Here is a 24,383-nt window from a genome sequence, read left to right on the forward strand (position 1 = left end):
AACAGAAAGTGAGGTGAAATCTTCTGAACAGGGGCACAGACAATAAAACAAATACCACAGGGGTCTTAACCCTTCCCAATGCTATCAAATCATACACTTAAAAATGTACAAACCTACAGAAATTATCTTGTTTGTAACCACATGGGTCATCCAATCCAACCTCCTTAGGGACTGCCCATACTTAAGAGGATTAAAAATATTTCACAGCTAGATAACAAGCAAAGTCTTTATGTGAAAGGTATTGTATGAAGTTGTCAACAATCAATGCTGTTAGGTAAAAAAATGATATTTGTGAGCATAGCATTACAGCCAAGCCAATGAGAAGATATACATTATGGTAACATGTGAAGCCACTTTGTACCATTTTACCTATTTGTTCATCTACTTCAATAATTCACTTAATAGACTAGCAGTGGCTCTTCACTATCAGGCAGAAATCTTTTTTTAGCCCTCCTGAGAGCAACCAAGGATGAATTTGGAATCTTCTGCCTATAGAATATAGGACACCCTACCACTGGCCTACATTACATTACTACCCATACAAGTTCTGGCCTGGCACTATATTAGATTGAAAAATTGTGTTCTCTGATAGGCAAGGGAAGCTTATTTATAATATGGGATATAGGCTATAGATCGTGGCATCATGTATCCTGATAAAAGGTCCCTTTTGAGGACAGCATTCATATTGATAATAGATGCCTAAAAGTTTTTGGAATCATGTGAACTTCTTCAGTGTGCCTTTATGTAAGCCTATTGGACACATCTTTCGTTGAGAAGAAAGGCAACATTCTTAACCTGCAGATAAAAAACTATTACCTCTATTGTCCCATCATAGGTTTTCCCTCTTATTTAATTCATTTATAGCTATTAAAGGAGCAGAAAAGTTTGAAACTGTTATGACTCTCTTTCTTACAGTTCTATTTTTTTTTGCTGTTGTCCTAGAATGCAGGAGGCCAACTATTTGTGTTGCTTCAATGAATTTTGTTTACAAGCCAAATTACACAAACATCTGGTCTGTTCTGTAACATATGGAGTATCAAAAGCCTTAAATTTTGCTGATAAAATAATGCAAATAGATGGGAGAGACTTCAGCCAAATCCTATATTTTAAGGGCTTGTCATTCTTAGGATTATCTTGGCACACAGGATTTGAGGACCCAGAGTGAAGTGAGTTTGGGGTTTATGCAAAGGGGTGCTGAATGGGTCCCGATGGCTATGTTCATCCTGCCAAGGGCAGTGGGGCTTCTTAATCCCGAAAAGGGCAAAGGCACATCTTTTAATGTTTCAAATATACAGCTCCACCTATCCAGTGCAGCTTTGACAGCTCCAAAAGGCCTATACAAGGCAATGGAAAAAGACTGTGAGTGTTTATACATTGGCTAGATTGGCCTGTTGTGGCCAAATTGGGTGTGATTTAGTTCAGTGGTTTTGTTGTTTACTCCATAGTAAAATGGCACATTACATACATATATATATATATATATATATATATATATATATATATATATACACACACACACACACACACACACACACACATACACACACACACACACACACACACACACACACACACACACAAGCTATGCCAGGCCACACATTGCTGTGGCGAAGTATGGTGGTATGGGAAATAAAGTACTGAGGAATTGGTGGTAGTTAAGGTAAAGGGTAAAGGTTTTCCCCTGACATTAAGTTGAGTCGTGTCTGACTTCAGGTGTTGGTGGTCATCTCCATTTCTAAGCCGAAGAGGTGGCATTGTCCGTAGACTCCTCCAAGGTCATGTGGCATGACTGCATGGAGCGCCATTACCTTCCCGCCGAAGGAGTACCTATTCATCTACTCTCATTTGCATGTTTTTGAACTTTAGGGTTGGCAGAAGCTTGGGCTAACAGTGGGGGCTCTCTCCGCTCCCCCAATTCAAACCTGAATGAATGCTGTAATTAGGGAAAATGATTAGCATGTAATGGCCTTGCAGCTTTAAAGCCTGGCTGTTTCCTCCCTGAGTGAACTTTTTGTTGGGAGGTGTTAGCTAGCCCTGATTGTTTCATGTCTGGAATTCCCTTGTTTTCAGAGTGGTGTTGTTTACGATATTTTATGTGCTTCTACTGTCTGTGGCCCTCAGAAAACAGAGGATTTGCCAGACTTTGGTGATGGGAAGACTTTGTTGGGAGGTGTTAGCTGGCCCTGATTGTTTCCTGTGTGGATTTCCCCTGTTTTCAGAGTGTTGTTCTTTATTTAGTGTTCTGATTTTAGAGATTGTATTGTTCTGTTTTATTATACCACATTAATTTTTATACATTCTGATTTTAGTGTTTTTGAATACTTGGAGGCAGATTGTATTCATTTTCATGGTTCACAGCAACACAATAATAATAATAATAATAATAATAATAATAATAATAATAATAATAATAATAATAATGACTTTGGTAATACACACTGCTTCACTCCATTGCCAGCTTCCTTTCTGGAAGAATCCTTCCTTGGGAGCTGTTAGCTGGCCCTGATTCTTTCCTTTGTGGAATTTCCAATTTTCCTGCTTTTAGAGTGTTGCTCTTTGTTTACTGTCCTGGTTTTAGATATTATATTGTTCTGTATTATTCTACCACAGTAATTATTTCATATTACAGTAGAATCTCACTTATCCAACATTCACTTATCCAATGTTCTGGATTATCCAACGCAGTCTGCCTTTTAGTAGTCAATATTTTTGTAGTCAGTGTTTTAAATTCATTGTGATATTTTGGTGGTAAATTTGTAAATACAGTAATTACTACATATCATTACTGCACATGGAACTATTTTTTCTGTCAAATTTGTTGTATAACATGATGTTTTGATGCTTAATTTGTATAATGATTACCTAATTTGATGTTTAATCGGCTTTTCCTGAATTCCTTCTTATTATCCAACATATTCACTTATCCAACGTTCTGCCGGCCTGGTTTTGTTGGATAAGTGAGACTGTACTGTATATTTATAATCTTATATTATCTGCTTAGAACTGGATTGTATGAAGCCCCTTCTACCCAGCTGGATAAAATGCACACTGAAGTGGATTATATGGCAGTGTAGAGCCAATATAATCCAGTTCAAAGTAGATAATATAAGATTATAAATGGGTTATATAGCTCTGTGGAAGGGCTTTGAGTCTACATTGCCATATAATAAAATCTTATAATCTGTATTTTATAGGCAGTGTGAAAGAGGCCTAACTCTGCCTGTCCCCTGGGCTGAGTAGGTTGCTAGGAGACCAAGTGGGCAGAGCTTAGCCTTCTAAATGGCAGCAATTGGATAAAAACAATTATTCCTTTCCCTCTAATTAGGACTTTATTTTTCTTTTCTTTTTGTTGTATCAACCTAGAGGCATGGATGATGGGTTGTGTTGTCAAATTTCGAGTTTGGGGGGCCTGTAGTTTTGTTGTTTTCGGCCACCAGGATTCCATCACTCATATATATATATATATATATATATATATATATATATGACCTTTATCACCCCATGGGGTAAGAAAGGCGGGGTATACATGAAGTAAATAAATGAATAAATTGGTATTCAGCCTGTCCAGTATCACCGGTTTCACAACCTTCACTGTGGGCTATCACTGTTTTGCTTTCCAGAAATATAATATAATCAGGATACAACTAAGACATAGATCACATCAGACAAGTCAATATAATCCAGAATATCAAGGCAAATAATCCATATTATCAGCTTTGAACTGTATTACCTGAGTCTATACTGCCAGATAATCCAGTTCAAAGCAAATAATCGGGATCTTATGCAATTGTGTAAAAGGAACCTGAGACCTCCCATCTGCTAGTCCAGACTTTGCTATCACACTTGGACTATTGTAATTGTCTACTGCTGGGTTTGCTTTCATGCTCTCTTCTCCTTCTGGTCATAATTTAGAAAAATGTTACCCCCCCCCCCCAAGGCCTTCACTGACTACCAGTTCAGGCCAGTGTGTGCTTCAAGTTGTGTTTAGATCTCTCCTAAAACATAGCAGCAAAAGTAACATAGTTTGCAGCACCTAAGAATTTAAGATCTACATGTGAAGGAGTATTATCTGTTACGCCAACATGCATAGCTATGTCAAGGCTGCAAGACTTTCAAGATCTGGCTCAGCATCTCTGGAATGCTCTTCCTTTGGATCTCCTGCTGGTGGAGGATCTCACTAGTTTACATATGAATTTTCAGTCTTTCCATTTTAATTTGCCATATTAAACATATTAAACTGCTGCGTTTTGCCTGAAGTTACTGGGGTGGATAGTGGCTGGTGAGAATTTGAAGATTTTATGTATATTTAGTGTTATGTTTTATTGCCTTTGTCTCTGACTGTATATCTTTTCATGTTTTGTCCTTTGCTAGTAGCGGTTTTAGAAATAAACATTGTTTTCACCAGTAGATTTAGAATAAACATGTTGTTACCAGTAGATTTACACTCAAGTCCCTATATGACTTCACTAAAAATTAATCTATCTAGTCATTTGAATTGTTCTTTTTTATGGTGTAGCAGGTGGTCTCTGCACCTGCTTGAAAGCATGTCAAAAACTCAGAAGCTGAAACTTGGCGCCAAAGTCTTCAACTCAAAGGTATTCATTTTCTATTTGAAAAATCAGACTGTAAAGTACGTAAGATAGTCAAGGCTGCAGTTAGAGGAGTTGGTCCAGCTGTCTGATTTATGAGGCTCACTCCTGCGCACTGTATCCTGGAAAATCAACTCTCACATTTGCATTGCAACAAGAGGTTTTCTAAGACACAGTATGTGGTGAAGAGCACTACATATTGGCAGGCAAAATTGATCCTTTGCAAGTCAAGAGCTGCGAAATGGCTGAATTTCCAAAGCAGTACCTATGGGCCCTTGGACTAAGGACCGTGTGTGCTATGGAAGCTTATGGATTTGTATGCTTAAATCAGAACTGTACTGCAGAAACTGGGGCCAAGAGCTCTCTGTAACATTAATTCCCAGATGGTTAATTGGGAGCTAACAGGAGGTTGCAGGAGTCTTACGGATTACTTGCCAGGCTGTCAGGCTTATCAGTTTGTGGCATTTAAGCTATGATTATTTCTGATCCTTGATTTAACTTGGACAGATAGAAAAGACAGGATCAAAAGACTTAAAAACTACTGTGCTTGAGTAGGGAGGCAGACCAGGGTTCAAAACATTGTCTCTCAGTTTCGAATTCTTCATATATAAACTAGGGTTGTCTTCATCCAAAAATTGATTATTCAAGCAATCTTGGAAACAGGATTAAATCCACATACTCTATGCCTGCCAGGCTCATTTTTAAATAGATCTGAACAAAAACAACTCTTCAGAGCCTTTAGTCAAAACCTGAGAAAACTATTTTTTTTTACAATTTCCAGGATCCCCACTCAGTTCCAAATCTACTACTCAGGGGGTAGATTGGGAGATGCTGTGCACAATAGTCCAATAAAGAATTTTCCCAGCTCGTGCTTTTGTTTTTGCTAGGCTTGCTCAAATAATTCGTTTTCCCCGTTAACCGTTATTAATTCGTTATTTTCGTTTGTTTTGAAGCAATTTTGAAGCATTGGTTGTCCACACGTCTGGATATCGCGGTTTCGAATCGCGAGAGGCCGTTTTTCGTTATGTTGTCATTTTTTTGGTTAGGAAAAAACAGCTTTTGCAAATCACCCAAACTCCCACCATTCAGGCCCTTTCCTTTTGCCCTTCAGCAAAAGGGGCGTCACGGGCTCAGCCAATGGGAGGGGGCGAGGGGGAAGGAGGCCGAGGAGGAGGAGGAAGACGGAGGGGGGAAATGGTCACCGCCGCCGCCGCCGCCTCGCCTCAGCTCAGGCCTGGTGTCTCTCTGTGAGGCGGGAAGGCGGCGGATGGAGCCGGGAATGGAGACCGAGAGAGACAGAGAGGGGCCTGGCGGTGAGGTTTTGACGTCTGTGCGAAGCTAGGCAAGTGGGGTTTATATATCTGTGGAAGGTCCAGGGTGGGAGAAAGAACTCTTGTCTGTGGGAGGCAAGTGTGAATGTTGCAATTGGTCACCTTGATTAGCATTGAATAGCCTTGCAGCTTCAAAGCCTGGCTGCTTCCTACCTGGGGGAATCCTTTGTTGGGAGGTATTAGCTGGCCCTGATTGTTTCCTGTCTGGAATTCCCATTTTCTGGGTGTTGTTCTTTTACTGTCCTGATTTTAGCTTTTCTGTAGCTAAAAATGCATATAAAATTGATTCTATAGGGAGGATAAATGATTGGATTTCAACTCCTACAGCTTAGCTTTCTCTGCCAATAATGGTACCATATCAAACTAAACCTCCCAAGATTCTGTAGCAGTGAGCCATCTTGGATATTGTAAGGGATTTTTTATTATTATTATTATTATTATTATTATTATTATTATTATTATTATTATCATTATTATTATTAGACCTTGCTCCCAGGAAGGTGCCTTCGCTGTGGCTCCCAACTTATCTATCTACCTTTCCACATATTCTCCACATTGTGTGTATGTGTATGTATATTATATATACATGAGCCCCGATGGCGAAGTGTGTTAAAGCACTGAGCTGCTGAACTTGCAGACTGAAAGGTCCCAGGTTCAAATCCCGGGAGCAGAGTGAGTGCCCGCTGTTAGCTCCAGCTTCTGCCAACCTAGCAGCTTGAAAACATGCCAATGTGAGTAGATCAATAGATACCGCTCTGGCGGGAAGGTAATGGCACTCCATGTAGTCATGCCGGCCACATGACCTTGGAGGTGTCTATGGACAACACTGGCTCTTGGGCTTAGAAATGGAGATGAGCACCAACCCCCAGAGTCAGACATGACTGAACTTAACGTCAAGGGATACCTTTACCTATATATACACACACACACACACACACACACACATTATGCAGGGACTATATACACAGTATATATCACACACACACCAATTTAACAAAGTTTCAGCCACAAAAACAAAGTTTCTGAAGTAGAACAATGACTTTCACAGTAAAGACAACCCAATTTAACAGGAAATAAGACTTTCAAACCAGGAACAGATTTCTGCAATTATTAAAAAATGGTTTATTATAAAAGCTATGAAAATTCGCCAAAAATCAGAGGATAAGGGAAACGTTCCAAATTTTGGTAAGCTATCAGTGTTAAATGTGTTCTACCACTGTACCAAGTTGGAAGAAGATCACTCAAAAAATGAGGGTGGGAGAGTCCTGTAAAGTCCTCTCCCTCTGTGCTGTTTTTGGGAATTGCGCATGCGCGTCCGCCATTAACAAATTAATTTAGAAAATAATGAATTTTCGTTAATTTCGAATTTTTTGGGGGGCCAAATTCGGAAATACCATCAGAAATGAAAAGCTGCCCCCCTCTAGTTTTGAAACGAGTTTAGAATCAAATTTTTCGTGGATCGATCAAGCCTAGTTTTTGCTTTGTTTTGCATAGACTTGAAATCTGCATGCTCTGTCTGTGAGCTACTAGACATAATTTAAGAAGGAAGCACTAATGTACAAAGCTCTAAATTACTCATGGCCCATGTACTTGAATGACTATTCTTCCAAATAACTGATTGGTCAAGAAACTAATAGGCAGATTCTGCCTTTAATACTGCCCCCCTCCATCCAACCATGATGGATCAGGGAATTTCTCAACAGAATTCTTCCATATACCTTTTTGTGTTATCTTGGTGTTGAAAACAACTTTATGGTACGAGCAGACTCCATACTGTTTTTACCTTGAGGTGGTTTTATTGTGCTTAATATATTTATAATTTATGTTTAGATAAATTTTAAATATTTCATTTAAAGAAATTTTATCATATATTTTCAAATTAAGAGCTATTATTTTAATGGTCTATCGGTGTAAAGGTAAAGGTTTTCCCCTGACATTAAGTCAAGTCGCGTCCAATTCTGAGGGTTGGCGCTCATCTCCATTTTTAAGCAGAAGAGCTGGCGTTGTATCTCAGATAGTGTTAAGTGCCCAGTTTCCTCTGACAGCCATACATTTACTATAATAATAACTTTATTCTTATAATTAAACAACAGGAAAAACTCAGCCGCTATCAGGACCTCAAGATTGAACTTCAAAGACTCTGGCAGAAACCAGTGCAGGTGGTCCTGGTGGTGATGGGCACATTGGGTGCCGTGCCAAAAGATCTCAGCCGGCATTTGGAAACAATAGACATTGACAAAATTACAATCTGCCAGCTGCAAAAGGCCACCCTGCTGGGATCTGCGCGCATCATCCGAAAATACATCACACAGTCCTAGACACTTCGGAAGTGTTCGACTTGTGATTTTGTGATATGAAATCCAGCATATCTATCTTGTTTGCTGTGTCATAATAAAATAATAATAATAATAATAATAATAATAATAATAATAATAATAATAATAATAATCTTTATTTATACCCCACCACCATCTCCCCAACAGGGACTCGGGGCAGCTTACATGGAGCCATGCCCAGAACAATACAATATAACAAAATATAATAGAACAACAAATCATAGCACATTAAACAACACAATAAAAGAAAATATACACTACATTAAACAAGATAAAAAAACAATAAAACCCACCTCCATCTCCCTGAAGGGACTCGAGGCAGCTTACTTGGGGACCAAGCCCAGAAAAACAGAATTCGAGGTACAGAATTAAAACCACATAACAAAAACAATATAATTAAAACAATTAAACCAAGGAAATAAAAACATCATAAAATGCATCAATGAACATCCCAAAACCAAAAAGTGAGCCTAAAGGAAGGGCAGGGCTTGTGCAAAATGCAAGACAATAGGACCAAGACTGGGAATAAAGTGCTGGAAACCGAACAATAAATAAATTAGGACAGGGAGGGATAGTTATGAGCTAACCTGTTATTAGAAGGCACATTGAAACATCCATGTTTTTAAGTCTTTATGAAATGTGGACAAGGTGGGGGCTAATCTGATTTCCCTGGGGAGAGAGTTCCAGAGCCAGGGGGCCACCACCAGGAAGGCTCTCTCCCTTGTCCCCACCAACTGTGCTTGTGATGGAGGCAGGAGTGAGGGAAGGACCTCCCTGGTGGATGTTAGAGCCCACGCTGGTTCGTAGGGATAGATACGGCCATGAAGTTAAGCAGAAACCAAACTGTTTAGGGCTTTATAGGTCATAACCTGCACTTTGAATTGGGATCGGAAACTTAGCAGCAGCCAGTGGAGCTGCTTCAGTAGAGGTGTCATACGTTCCCTGTAACTAGCTCCCATTAACAACCTGGTTGTCAACCTTTGCACCAGTTGCAATTTCTGGGCCATCTTCAAAGGCAGCCCCATGTAGAATGCATTGCAGTAGTCCAATCTAGTTGTAGCCAAGGCATGCACCACCGTGGTCAAGTCACAAGTTTTAACTGTGCAAAGCGCCCCCCCCCCCCACCGACACCTGGATATCAAGCATCATTGCTGAGTCCAGGAGGACCCTCAGACTGCGGACCTGTGTCCTCAGGGGGAGTGTAACCCCACAGAGCACTGATAGCCACTCTATACCCCAATCGACCCTGCGACTGACCAGGAGGACCTCTGTCTTGTCTGGATTAAGCTTCAGTTTGTTAGTCTTCCATTCAGATTATTCTTTTTAAGATTTGCTTCTTCCCCAGATTTGAGGAATGTGATTTTTTCAAGGGACAGCCCCTGACCTGAAAGTGAACATGCTTTTTTCTCCCCTTTTCATATGTCCAAGATGCCATAGCTTACTTTACCAGCCACTACTGCAGAAACTATTGTCATGGTGATCTGATGCCAGGAGAAGGAGGAGCAGAGGGCTGGATTTGCCAAACGATTTCTTTGCCAAACAACCCATTGGTGGGATTATATCTTCTTTTACTGGGTTCCATATTCACATCCCTGACCACTGCCAGGCACTTTGTTGGATCATTGCCTGGAAATTGTTCTGAACTGCTTAGAGGAAAAATACAAACAATCCATATCACAGCCTTTATCCTGCAGTATTAAAAAGCCAATGTTCCATGTCTTGGAAATGGACAGCTATGGTGTGAGAAATCAGTGAAAAATCTTGAAAAAGAAGGTATGTGCATGATTTACAGAACTTTCTCGAACATGTGAGATATCTTCTTTCACAGCTACTAGAACATTCTCATTCATCTAAGAAGAATTTCATTTCATTGTGCTTCTGTATATAATTTTAAATCATACAAAGATATTCTCTATTTAGTCATGTATGCATAGCCTCAATAGGTCTTAAATTCCAGATTTCCTTCTGTGGCAATGCTTGGCGTCTTCAAGTAATTGAACAATTACTGTATAGCTGAGAAAAATGCAATATGCACTATATTACAAGAAAAGAAAAAAGTGATGGACAACAGAGCAAATTATTGCAGAAAAAAGAAACAAAGGGGAAATCATCTAAGTGTGTAAGGAATATTTTGTTTTGTGTTGCTTTTTCCCTTTTCCTAAACTATATGGCTATATTTTTGAGTTCTAGCTGCACCTGTGGCCTTTGGACCTAATGTTTATGACAGATGGACTGGATTATATTTGAAGACTTTATTGCAGAATCCTTCTGTAGATATCTGTGCCATAATAGACATTGGACTTAGCACATGTGTATATTTATCATTACAGCTTCCTCTCAACTTTCTCTTTGTGCACAACTTTGACTCCAAAGAACTTTATTTATCATGAGGTTCATTCTCCTAAACACATGATCCCTTTGTCTATAATAAAAAAGAAATCTTTGAAGGAAGAGAAAAAAAGAAAGCTGTAAGTAGGAACCAAAAGTAGGAATAATGTATCATCCCTGACAGCACCCTCAGTGGACACTAATCATGGTCACACTTGTGGGTGATGCTCATGTGTCAAACAGGCAGAGAAATCTGTTGTCAAAGTATAGAGCGCATGTTGCTCAACAATGGATTGTCGGAAGGAAGCAACTTGAGGGATCATCAGAGAGAGAGCTTTGAATCTCCCTGGCAGCTCAAATGCAGAAAGCAGCAGCCAACACACAATGGACATTTTATATGTCAGGAATGAGAAACAAAGCCATAAAGAAAAAGAGAACACTGGTTCATTCTCATGACCAGTTGGTTTCTAAAACCAGTAGCTATCAGAGAGGTTCCCCAGAGAGACCATAGGCATCAGGCTAGGACTTTCAGGAATAGTCTTACATCTCATTGCTGCTCCAGTGATGATCTTATAGGCACTGCATGCAAAATATTTGTAGTTTTGGGTATGTGAGGAGAATTCTTAAAAAATATAAATGTACCTTGGATATCTTGGTTTCTTGACAAAATGTCAAATGCTAGAATTTACAGTTTTAATCATGTGTTCAGCTTACAGCTTTAAAGCTCCATGTTCTAGCATAGATGATTTGCCTTCATAACATTTAGTCCCTCCCCCCGCTTTCCCCCCCAAACAGGAATAAACTGTAATAACTTTTAAACTAGCTACTGAATTTAAACTGTAATGTAATATTCAGTGTCAATGAGATCACTCCCTTAATATCCTGGCTATATGTTATCTTGGGTTTCACAGTTCTGATTCAAGGAGGCACATTGTGATGCTTTGTATGAAGAAAGCTGTTTGCCTATAAAGTTTCCACTGAACTACTCTCATATTAGACTGTTGATAGCTATTTTCCATGCATGTTTCATTCTGAAAGAAATACACTGGTTAGGAAATGTCAAAGTGATCAAAACAGCTTGGGGTTAAATCCAGTTTTAGTTATTAAAATCAGCCCTATTGGTTTTAATGAGTCTGCTTGAAATATGACTAACAGCTCTTGTAGCTCAGTATAAAGGATTGTGAGTTCTCTTAGTATATCTCTTTTCATTTTTCCTGGTATTGCCAAATGTTGATGCCTATGCATCCACTTTTATTATGTCCATTTTTTTGTTTTTATCTTCATTATTTCGGGAGGAAATTATCAGTTGCTAGTTGAATCCCCATTAGATGGTTTCTTAAACAATTGTGTGGGTTGGGATATATTTACGGTATATGTTTTTGAAAAGTATTTAAAAATATTTTCCTTAGTGCCATAATATTTTAGTACAAAAGTGATTTACCTATTTCATAGATATACTCTAGTAGCATAACTCTTAGAATTTTTTAAACAGAAAAGGGAAGAAGAGAATGAAAGAAACCCAAACATTTTTTCCTACTATCCATTTTGAAATTGTCCTGTAAGTAAACACTGCAGCCAACCTCACAATACAAACCACAGGCATGGGTCTCAATAATAGATGCATACATACCTCTTGGGACTTCTTTATCTACTATGTCTTAGGGTTAACCAAAAATAAACATTAAAACAAATAATTGGAATGTGAAACTAGCATGTTTTAGAGGTTTCATCATGCAATACATTTTCAGCATCCTAGGATGCTTTTGCCCTAGTTGAACCATGGAGCCTCACGCTGCCCATCAGACAGTGCAGGCTCACTTCCAGTGGGGCTCCTTGGCTCATCCAGTGCTCAAACATCACATGACACTGCACTGGCAACACAGGAACCTTCCCATGTTCCATTAGGAACAACGAGGCTAGCGAGAGGGGAAGCCGCATGGTGACGCTTTCCCACATGTGATGGGGAAATGTTGCTGCCAGTGAGGTGGAGCAAGGGGTGCCAGGATTGCCTAGCTACCCCACCAATTTGTCATGGAGGCTGGTGAATCGGGAAGGGGGTCCTTAGTTGTTGTGATGGAGTCCTTAGCTGTTGATGATAATTCCAGCAAACAGTCCATGTTAACAAACACTGGAATTTCCAGCAACATTTATCTCTTCAGTTTTCTTCCTAAGTCTGGAGCCACATTTTCTTCTTTTAGGTAGAACTTGGTGCCAGTTGTTCCTTTCCCTTCATTTATTTTTAAATGGATAGATATATGTAAAGTTATGCATGTGGACTATATATAATTAGTTTTATATAAAGATCTCAAAACAGAAAAACATTGACTTAGTGCAGTACCTTTCCAGATAATGTATTCAGGAAAAGACTGATATAGTTCCCTGGCAAGATACTGCCATTTATTCTTCTTTTGTGTGAACATTAATACAAAGTATAAGGAGTATGAATGGTACTTGACAAAGGGAATTTTTCATAATTTCAGATTACATTATGAAATTATGAAAAGCAGAGGGGAGACTGGATTTCTCCCCCCTCCTCCCTAAATTTTAATTTTCATTATTTTACTATGCGTGTCACAGTAACAAAAAAAATGAAATAAACCTGAAATTCTTTACATTCTGGAATGAAATACACACATAGTAGAAAAATGCAAAGGCATTTTTTGGAATTACATTTTGGAGGTACAACTTTGGTATTTGAAGGATGATCGAGAGAAATGGCAAGTTTAATTCATGCAGTAGCAACCCATTATATTAAAGACATGGATCAAGGCAGAAAACTTACCAAGTAATTGGAACATTGTATTTATTTTATTGGCCGATTGTAAAGTTCAGGCAACATTTACAGGTCCCCATGTATTTGCAATGCATTGCAAAACAGGAGGTATAAAAAGAATTGTGAACCTGGGCATTTTGCAAGCATGAATCACATTTTACTGGGTGTGTTTTCATGTTTTCATATTATTCTGGTACATGTTGATCTTTTATGGCACTGACTGTTGTAAATTACTCATCCTTTTTAGTGAAAATGTCATTTGAGTATTTAGTTTGATGAGACAAAGCAACAGAAAAAAGTGTGTGGAAGTGGAACAGAATGTATTAACTTATTTCACTATTTCATGTTTCACCCATGTCATATGCTGCTTCTAATTTGTTAACTTTATCTCAAATTTGGCATAAAACCTCTAACATTTTATGACTCAAAATTTTGGATACCTGAAGCATCCACTAATAATTATTTTTGAATCACATTACATTAAGCAACAAAAATAGAATATCTAAATGACTATAAGGGTGCAAGTTAGGAAAATACAGTTTTTAGGTTAGAACTCCCAGATTACCTCAAATAGTATGACCATGGTGTCTGGGGATTTCAGAGAACTGTAGTTCAGAAAAGTAATTTTTCCAAGTTCTCTTTCTAAATTCTAAGAATTGGGAATTTGTCTTCTTTTGAATCAGACCATTAGCCCATCTAACTCTGTATTGCCTATATTAGATATAGATCTTTGCTTATTTCCCTGTGTATGAATGAGAAATTTCAAATATTATCACCTACTGCACACAATTTTCTATATGTGTTCTGATGGTATTATGCCCTTCAGGACATTTGCTCCCCCGCCACTGAAATAATGAAGCAGGCAACCATATCGGAATAACTATGGGCAACTTCATTATTACCAATTTAAATTTTCTTCATGAACTGCAATAAACTGTGTGATGGAGGAACGTGATATGGGATAATCAGAGGCAGTAGGCCCTCCCCAACCTTCTCCTCAGCTTACTTGGGATAGACACCTCAGTCCCCCAAGCACAACTTTGCTTCACTTGGGTTATTCCCAGGGCAACCCTTTAGGAAAGCTACCTTGATTATTCCAACCCCAAGCCATGAGGCTTCAGTGGGGTTCGAATTCCCACGCATCTCCTAGGCCATTTCCATTTACTGCCCTCTTGGTTACGCTAACACACAGGTGGAGGTTACCATTCCTGGTCTTCACCAGGGTGCCTTAAGTGCACACTGAAATGTAACTCCTCCCAGTTTCCGACCTGAAGGGACTGTTCAACCTTTAATAGGTTGGGCCAGCCAAACAAAAAAATAATCCCAGCTGAGACTAAATCAAACTGAGCCTTCCTTCATTGGGGGGGGGCGACAGCAAATAGCCCTCCCCTCCTGGCTGGCAGGGAGACGAGACCTAATTTTGTGCAGGGGAGGGATTGGATTTTTATAAAATTTGAACAAACACAGGATGGAGACATCTCACTTAGAAGCACACACAAAAAGAATAGGTTTGATATGTGAACTAAACATGAAGTAGCAATGAGGTATGGTTCCTTAAAAAAATCCCAACACGGGGGAAGCATCGCCGAAGCGGCGCAGATCTGTGCTGCTCCACTGGAGCCAGCACAACATGGGAAGGCTCTTGTGTTGTGAGGGAAGCATTGTACAATGCTTTCATTCCAGTTGTGGGCAGGGCCTCCACCAGAAGTCCAGCAACATCATGTGATTGGTATCATGCCCATGCATCACTGGACTGGCAGGGCAGTATCCTAGTGTGCTAAAAAAAGGCCTGTTTGATAAAGTCAAACAAGGTAAAATGTTTAAAAGATTGCCACATAGCTAAAAAAATGGATTTTCTCTTATACCACAAGGTAAGAACTGTTCAATTGTGTTCAAATAAGAAAACTGGGAGTGCTAACAGAACATTAAAAAAACTTCCTTCTTGGTAGAAAAACTGACAGTGAAACATATTATCTCAGAAGCTGGTGAGGCCTCCTTCATTAGAGCCTTGTTTGAACTGAAGCACCTAATAGAGATGCATTTATAGTAGATTTCCTGCACTGGAAGAATGTTTAACCTAGTGGTCTTTGAATTTCCTTCCAAATTTGTAATTCAATTTTATGTTTTCAAACGGAAGAGTAAATGGAAATGACAGGAATTGAATGTAGATCTATTTCCACACAAAGCTACAAGGTAATGGCCCTATACCCACACATCCAAGGCCTACAACTTCATCACATGGACTTACAGATTTGTAGAGGTCTGCTTCTATAGTGATGGCAATAATGCTTTCAGTTGCAAATCGTTCCATGAAACTTTTATTCCTTCCCATCCCACTGTTTTCTTGAAGTGTTCTTGACTCCTTGTTGCCTGCCTTCACATTCATCACATGGGGGAAGGCTTCTGAAGTCCTCCCTGCTTTTCCTCCTTCTCTATCAGCTGAAAAAACCTCTCTTTTTCTCTTTCTCTTTTTTCTCTGCTGCCTCTGCCACCACCTCCCCAGCCAAACACTGCTCTCCATTGCTCTCTGTCTGCAGCAACAAAATGGGACAGAGAAGGATAGTTCCATGTGCTTTTAGTCTTAAAGAGCAGATCAAATCGCAGTAGTGGCTCACAAGATGATTACTCACCCATGGTGGGAGTTCCCTCCTTCAGGCTCATTTCTGTGATGGATGGGAACCCATGACAGCCGGAAGTAGTTCAACATCACGTGATAGGCTCCATGCCTCTCCATCATTGAAACGAGCCTGAAGTGTCCTTGGACAGGGAAATAAGTAAATGTGATGGAGTCACTTATGTTCTGTAGTTATATATTCTGTCTTGTAAATGAGACTAGAAAAAGGAATGCAAAATGAGAGGCATCGCTCATTTCCTTTAATACGAAATGAGAGCCAAGAGGTATAGCTACAATATTTTAGTTATATTCCATCTCATAACCACATTAAAAATGACCTTAAAAGCCAGTTCTGAATGTTACAGTGGAGAGCTGTAGGATGATATAATCAGCTCCCTCCCATTGGAAAGTGATAGTGCACTGAAGAATTGTAATTGGACCCCACATGATTTCCTTTTTCTGCTTCTCACATGTTTGTTTGCTAGTGGGAGGGGACTGATCATGTCATCCTTTTACCCCCACCCCCTTTTGCCAGCACTGTAGAATTCTTTAAGGTTGTCTCTTTAGGGAAACATTCTGTAGAAAGGGGTATCCAGGCTTATTTCAAGGAGGATCTTGGAGTCCATGTAAAGTAACAAGACATGAAAACTAGCAGTATGGAATGAAGACAAGGTTTGCTTTGGATCTTAATTCTGTGCTCTGCAGATTTCTTTATCTCAAACAACTTCAGGTATAGCCTGCTTTCCCTTCAGTCTGAAATGGAGCTTCAATTCTGAAATTCAAGGCATTGTGTATATCTCCAGTGACATTCTTTGTATTGCCAAGATACTGTATGTCAGTTAAGCACATCAAGCAGCTATATGTTTTTCTTTTTGAACAGACCTCCGAGTTATTTGCAGGCATAGTAACCCTTTCTGAACAAATTGAACTCAATGTATTTCAAAAATATACTGTAGGTATGTTGGGTGATAGATCTAGAGTATGTGATTTTGGGTGAGAACTTTGCAAGGAAAAGCCTGTGTGAAAATGTAAAGCACCACACTGCAACAATTCATAAGGCAGATGAAGATTTTGAGGCATGAGAGGTTTTAAATTTGTGAGGAAGCAAGTTACTTCTCCCTCTATGTTTTCAAAACAATTGGTATAAAAATAGCTTGGAAAGGGACCCATAGGTAAGATCTATAAAATTTCAAAAGGATGGGTACAGAAATAAGGGCATTATTGTGTGTGTCAATGCCTGTGTGTGTTCTACTCAATTTTTCTTCTAATTATCTGCCAACTAAGGCAGCATGCATCCAAGGAAGTGGGCTGAAGTCCATGAAAACATATGCCAAATAAAACTAGTTAGTCTTTTAAGATGCTACAAAACTCTCTCCTGTTTTATTGCAACTGCTTAACATGGCTGCACCATTGGGAATTTCTGTTCAATTGGCAATGTCCTGCCAAAAGAGTAAGAGCTCTAGTAGTTGGTTGGAAGGTAGAACTGCCAGTGACAAAATCTTCCTCCCTGTGTGGAATTTCTCTTTTTGAGAGAGCCTGAGAAGATTAAATGAACTTAAATGTCTATAAGCCCCACCCCCAAATATGCAAACCTCAATGCTTCAGAACCAGCCCAAATTTCTTCAAGCTACTTTGAAGACACCCAGCTATATAATAAAAGCCCAAAAAATCCTGAAATGCAGCCTGTTTGGGTTATGAATTCTAACGTTGTCTAAAAACAGAAAATCTTAATCAGAAGTGTCTAATCTGAAGCATGAAATAATGAGTTCAATATATTAGCCTCTCTTGATTGCTGATAAAATGGGGGCCTGTTGCTAATTTTTGTGAAGATTGACTCCTTTCAAGTAGTAGCACAGGTTGAGGAAAATGTTAATTAACGTGTTGGGTTACAGATTAATTGATTCTCCCCTTAAACATGACTTGACTTCATGGTTTCCTGGTTGATGTTAGAAGTTAATCCTATACCACAACCAGCTAATTAATTTATTATGTATTGTTAGAGTTAGGTGACTCTCTTTTTCAGATCTGGTAAAATAGGCAGGGATTGGAGGAAACGTATCAGCCAGGATTATGCTACCTTGTTTTTTAAATGAAAACAAAGAAAGGAGAACTTCCTAGAATAGAGAAACATAAGTGGGGGAATGTTACTGTTTCTTCAAAAGGAGGGCCCACAGCAGCCATGGCCCTTTTATAGTGTTTCCTTACCTTCCACCTACAGACCTGTATGAATGTTTTTGTAGTCTTTCTAGGTGGTAGAGAGTATCCCTTATTCAAAATGCTTGAGATATCTTAAAAATGAAATCCAAGTGTAAACACAAAATTTGTTTCATCAATACCTTATACACATAGCTTGAGATAATGTGACACACAATACTTCTAAATAATTTTGTGCATGAAACAGAGTTTGTGTACACTGAACCATTAGAAAGCCATCAATGTGAACAATTTCAGTTTTTGAAGTATTTCAGAATTCCAGATAAGGACACTCAACTCATATTGTATATGTGTGTGGTTTGTGAGTTTTCCATTCAACTATTTATTTATTTATTTATTGTTTCTTGCCCCACTTTATTTCAACCCCGAAGGGGACTCAGAGAAGGTTCCAAAAAAGAACAGCTTCAAATATTATTGATTTTATTTAATTTTTGTTTTTTGTTTTTGTGTATTGCTGCCTGGTGTTAGATGGACTCCGAATACTCATGGCTAAGAATTTTTCAATTTTGATTCATTGACTTATTTTTATAGCCAACCACTAACTGTCATTTGAAAAGCAATCCTTAAGAATGGAATCTCATCCTACCGTTTCTTCAATTAAGTTTTCTTACTAATCTGCACCTTCCTTTTCTTCCTATCCCTATTCACATCTATCCATTCATATATTTACTTTCCATTTAGACACTGTTATAAAAAGAACAACATGTGTCTTGTACCAAGAGAACACTAGTCCTCTATATGGCTAGTCTTGAATATAACAAAAGAAGGAGGAACTGGACCCACATTCTAAGGCCCCTTCCACACAGCTGAATAAAATCCCACATTTTCTGCTTCGAACTGGAATATATGGCAGTGTGGACTCAGATGACGCTGTTCAAAGCTGATATTGTGAGATTTTCTGCCTTGATATTCTGGGTTATATGGCTGTGTGGAAGGGCCTTAAGTCAGGCCTGCACAACCAGTGGCCCTGTTTTGGCCTCCAACTTCCAGAATTCCTGGCCATTGAACAAGCTGGCTAGGACTTCTGAGAGTTGGAGACCAAAACAGCTGGAGGACTGCAGGTTGTGCTGACCTGCTCTAAGTGATGTGAGTTCATATGGGTCTGGTTCCTCCTCCTCTTCCTGTTTGCTGCATGCTTTTATTCCTTTTATTCCTTCTGTAAGTCCAACTTTTTATTTTATCAGTAAAGTCGACATGGTCCGATTAAGGCTAAAGCATGAGGTTTTTTTGGACGAATGGATCTAATTATGTTTTAAATTTTTATATTGTATTTTAATCATTTTTAATTGATTGTATATACTGTTTTGATTTATAATTATATTGTAGGCATTGAATTTTGCCAATTGTTTTAAGCCGCCCTGAGTCCCTTTGGGTGAGAAGGGCGGGATATAAATGCTGGAAATAAATAATAATAAATAAATTGCCCCCAAAATATAAGCAGCTCTGCATAGATAAGTTTATAAACTTTTGTGTTACAACAGCTACTAATGGCACTGTTCAGGATAAATCTTTGATAGAAGACCTATTGTCCTGATGGGACAAATTTAAATGACTAAGGACCACATTAGATGATCTTTGAGCTCTCTTAGGAAATGGAGCCCCACAGGAGTCCCACGGATGCCATCACATTATGTAAGGGCATTTCTGATGGGACCCCGTGGTGCTCTGTTTCCTAAGTGCATGGAAACGGAGCCCGAAGACCATCCTCAGGAGTCAGGTGTTGCCTGACTCCAAGCAGCAGAATATGGTGGAAAGTGAGGAGAAAATGGGGAAAGGCGAGGTAAGCACATGGGATGGCTGGCCATCCCTGAAGATGGGTAAAGAATATAGGGAACAGTGTAAGACGGATCCCTCTGATGAGGTCCTTAGTCACACTTTCACTATATGTAAAAATAATATTCCAAATACATTCTGAACTCAGTTCCCATGGCTGCCATGGTTCACGAGTGGAGTAATGCTCTGGCCCATTCCTGAATTTAGGTGACCATGTAGATGAGCCCTAAGATGACCTATTCATGTCAACTCAGGACTAGCCTTTATGGAGTCCAAATGATTGAATCTCACTACAAATTAGAGCAGTATAATTCTACACCCGTCAATAGTTTAATTTCTTCCCCTGAATCATTTTGTTGTAGCTTCAGGAAATAAAATTAGGGAAAAGCAGGGCATATCTCGCAACATATTACTTCTTAAAGGCTTCATATTAGTTTGGCCAATGATTTTCCACATGAATGCCAAACTGTGAGCCCAATTCAGTCTTGAGAGGATGTGTCATTGAAATCGATCAAGCTTACTTCTAAGGAAATATGTGTGGGATTGTGGCATTAGTCTGCCAGCATGAATAAAGACTTGACAGTTTGGCCCAAACTTATTTTTCTTTTTAATGTCATGTAGTTCTGAATCTGAGCTATTGTGTTGTTCTATGATTCTGTCCCTCATACTTAATAGTGCCTTTTCTCCCTGTGAATCATTCTTCAGTCTTGTCTTTTTAAATTTCTCCTGTCTAACATCCCTTTCTGAAATATATTTTAAAAATGCAAGTCACAGTGATCCGAGACAAACAAGCTGCCTCGCTGTAAAATAAATAGCCTTGAAATTCTACAAAGTAAATCAATTCCCTTCAAGATTAAGCTGAAATGTTTGCTTGAGCTTCATGTCTCAAAATCTGAGCACTTAACCAGATGACAGCAGAGGGTTTTTTTTTTATTTTTGCCAGCAAAACATATCTTTACTTAACCAGGGCCATCTTTCAATGAGAACAGAGCAAAATGCTGCCCTCTGCCATCAAAACATGCCTCTAGCCCTATTTATTTATGAGAAGCTTTGTACTGGATACAAACTGATATGTATGTTATCCAGCTTTACGCAAGACATCACATGGTATTAGTAATCTGATATAGGGTTTTAAAAGGATAGGAGAACTGCCAGTTTTAAGTGCCAGCAGTTTTTCCCTTTGCTATGAATGTAAGGCTGAGAAATACTCTAACCTTCAAGGGTAGCTCAGTCTTCAAAGATAATTTCAGTGTTTATTACTTGAAATATTTTTCATACCCAGGCCATGCTTGAAGTTAAATAATGGCAACTTAAATATCAAAATGTTAACTTAACAAATACAGAGAATTCTTAATAATATAATTAAATGATACCAGATGAACAGATTCAGATGTCATTTATGGTTTTTCTATATTTCTCATTTTTCTAGTATTTTGAAACATTTATAATAATTTATATGCATTTTTCCTGCTCATTCCTCCTAGTGCATTTTACATGTTTGCAATTATAATGTATTTTTGTACTTTTTAAAACATCTGTAGATACTTTTGGGGCAGTTTGCATAATATAATATGTTTATAGACAATTTAATACAATTATAGCACTTTTGTGCAAATAATATTATTCAAATGGGATAGAATCATATAGTAAGTAATATAACACATTAGATAACTATTTTCTTTTTCCTGTTATTGCTTTTCCTTTTTTCTTCTTTAACTCCCTATTTGCCAAGGAAGGAAGGACATCCAAAGGAAAAGAATACATTGGGAAGAATGAGAGTAAAAAAGAGGAAGACTATATTACAGATAGAGTCAATCTAAGGAAGCTCTTGTTCTGAGTTTGCAAGACCTAATCAAGTCTGTTGATGACCAGAACTTTTGGAGGGCTCTCATTCACAAATAGGAATGACAACATTGGTCGTGTAGTCCAGGGCTGTAGCCAGAAAAAAATGGGGGTGGTGGTGGTGGTTTGAAACTTTTTTTAATGAATCATGAAGAGTAGTTCTATAACAGAAAATAATTTAAATAGTATGGTTCATTCTATATTTTATATAGATTTAATAAAATCATTTTTCTGTTTTAGTTACAAAGCTTCATGTCTTAAAATAAGCGAAAATGACTGTTAATTGGTAATTTATAGTTACAAAATATACCACTTGAAAACTATGTCAATACACTTTGGCAGAAATCAGGCTCCATCGATAAACTTGAGTGGACACTCAAAAGTGCAAGTCCAGTCAGTCTTTCTTGCCCCATTGTGCTTCTTATGTATGTTTTCAAATGTTTAAGAATTGAAAATGACATTATATACACACACTTTAAATTGGCATATCTAAAGGTCAAGATCAATGACCCATACATATTAAATTTTAAGAATTTTACATAAAATACCTTTAATCTGGTACCTAATTATTACATATTTTACATAAAATAATACATATTTTACATAAAATACCTTTAATCTGGTACCTAATTATTCAAAACTTACTTTTAAACTTCTAAGTATAAACTTATAGTTTAGGAGAAATTAAAGTATAAACTTTTAAAGCTAACACAAATTATCACATCTCTTATATACCTGGAAACATCGTAAGGTGTATTTAAACTTAAATTTTCCTTATGGAGTTTTTTGGGATTACAATCCCCCAAGTGCATGAGGCTTGACATAAAACAAAAGCACTGCCCTAATAGACACTGCAAGGATATTTATCATAATGAATATAAGGAATATAATGAAGATTTATATTTAATCTGAGTGTGTAGCTGAAACACTATAGGTGGAAGACTGTGACTGCTTAATCTCTGTACCTTTCAGGGGGTTAGACTATGAGCCTGGCAACTCCTCTCAAACACTGTAGGAAATTGTACCCCCTGTGGCAGCAAAGCAAACAGCCTCTTCCAGGAAGGACCAAACATGCAATCTAGCATGAGGTAAAAATACAGCCCTGAAGGCCATAGGCAGGATTCCCACCCCAAACCAGGCAGTTGGCCACATAACGAAGATTTATACTTACAATAGTGTGTCCATGCCCTGCTCTGAGGCCAAGAGAGTATGTCTGCGCAGCTTTCAGAACAGACCAAATCTGATGCCCTGTAGTTTGTTAGGCCATGAGCCTGACCAGGCAGAAACTGGAGGGCTTTTCAGATACAGGAGAAGTTCACATGGCATCCTTCAGAATGGTCCCAGCCTGAGGCAACAACAATCCAAAGGCATGAAGCCTGAACAAAATTGAGACCTCCAAAAGAAGGCTTTCTTATATATTGACAAAGGCTATAAAGCTGAACATGAGGCCTAAAACAAGATGGATGCCTCCCAAGATTTAAAGCCTAACATGAGGCCTGAAACAAGATAATTGCAAGAGCTTAAAGCCTAACACGAGGCCAAAGCTTAACTCCTAACATGAAGTATGCAATAAAATGTAGGCCTTAGTATTTGATGACACAGTTAATGAGAAGAATTTATGTGCCTTCCTGGGGCTAAGAGAGTGTGACTCCCTCCAGACAACAATTCCTTAAGTATTAAAGGAAGGAGTTGTCTGCAAATTTCCTCTGTGACCTAAAAATCATGAGTTGAGGCTTGAGGAAAGAGCATGACTCACCCAGGCAACAACTTATCAAGAGTTTATTTTAAAGGGAGGGGAGGGAAAACCTTCTCTGCTACAGAATGTGCCTTCCTTGAGGCAGCTCAGGAGGGAAACTCTGCTTAGTGCAGCCACCAAAACCTCCAGCCCAGCCCTTATGGTCTGCTGCTAGAAAATCCCTGCCAATAAATGTCAAGGGCAGAAACTGCCCAAATTGTAGCATGTCTCCCTGAGGCAAAGGCATAGCAATTGGAACCCTACTATCTCGGAAAGGGAAGGGGAGGGGGCAAGGAGGGAAAGGCCTAATGCCCCATTGGGAACCAGGGCCGGCCCCACTCATGCGGCAGCTGACGCCGCCGCCTCGGGCGCAGGCCCGGGGGGGCGCCGTCAGGCTGGGCGGGAGGCGGGGCACCGCCCTGACGGTGCCCCGCCTCCCGCCCAGTGCGCCCTGGCCCGTCTGGCCTGCTAGAAAAGGCCAGACGGGCGAGCGGGAGTAGCGTGGGAGGCGGGGCCAGCTCTGACGCCGCTCCCCCCCCCCCGCCCAGCGTGCCTTGGCCCTGCCTCCCACGTTGCGTGGGAGGCAGGGCCAAGGCACGCTGGGCGGGGGGGGGGAGCGGCGTCAGAGCTGGCCCCGCCTCCCACGTTACCCCCGCTCGCCCGTCTGGCCTTGTGTAGCAGGCCAGACTCAGCGGAGGTTCCTCCAGGCCGCAATCGCGGCCTGGAGAAACCTCCGCTGAGTCTGGCCTGCTACACAAGGCCAGACGGGCGAGCGGGGGTAACGTGGGAGGCGGGGCCAGCTCTGACGCCGCCCCCCCGCCCAGCGTGCCCTGGCCCCGCCTCCCACG

At 39.5% G+C, this 24,383-nt stretch overlaps 1 protein-coding gene and 1 long non-coding RNA gene across 2 annotated transcripts in view; one reads left to right on the forward strand and one right to left on the reverse strand.

Annotated features, from left to right (window-relative positions):
- The window catches only part of st18 (ST18 C2H2C-type zinc finger transcription factor), a 248,617-nt gene that overhangs the window by 8,585 nt on the left and 215,649 nt on the right, over window positions 1-24,383 (forward strand). The gene's annotated exons all lie outside the window — the stretch shown is intronic.
- Window positions 13,371-23,852, reverse strand: LOC134298873 (uncharacterized). Its single transcript, XR_010005989.1, has 3 exons — window positions 22,972-23,852; window positions 15,988-16,114; window positions 13,371-15,888 (listed from the first exon to the last, which is right to left on the reverse strand). It is a non-coding gene; the product is annotated as an uncharacterized LOC134298873 (long non-coding RNA).

Source organism: Anolis carolinensis, chromosome 4 (assembly GCF_035594765.1).
Source record: "Anolis carolinensis isolate JA03-04 chromosome 4, rAnoCar3.1.pri, whole genome shotgun sequence".
NCBI lineage: Eukaryota > Metazoa > Chordata > Lepidosauria > Squamata > Dactyloidae > Anolis > Anolis carolinensis.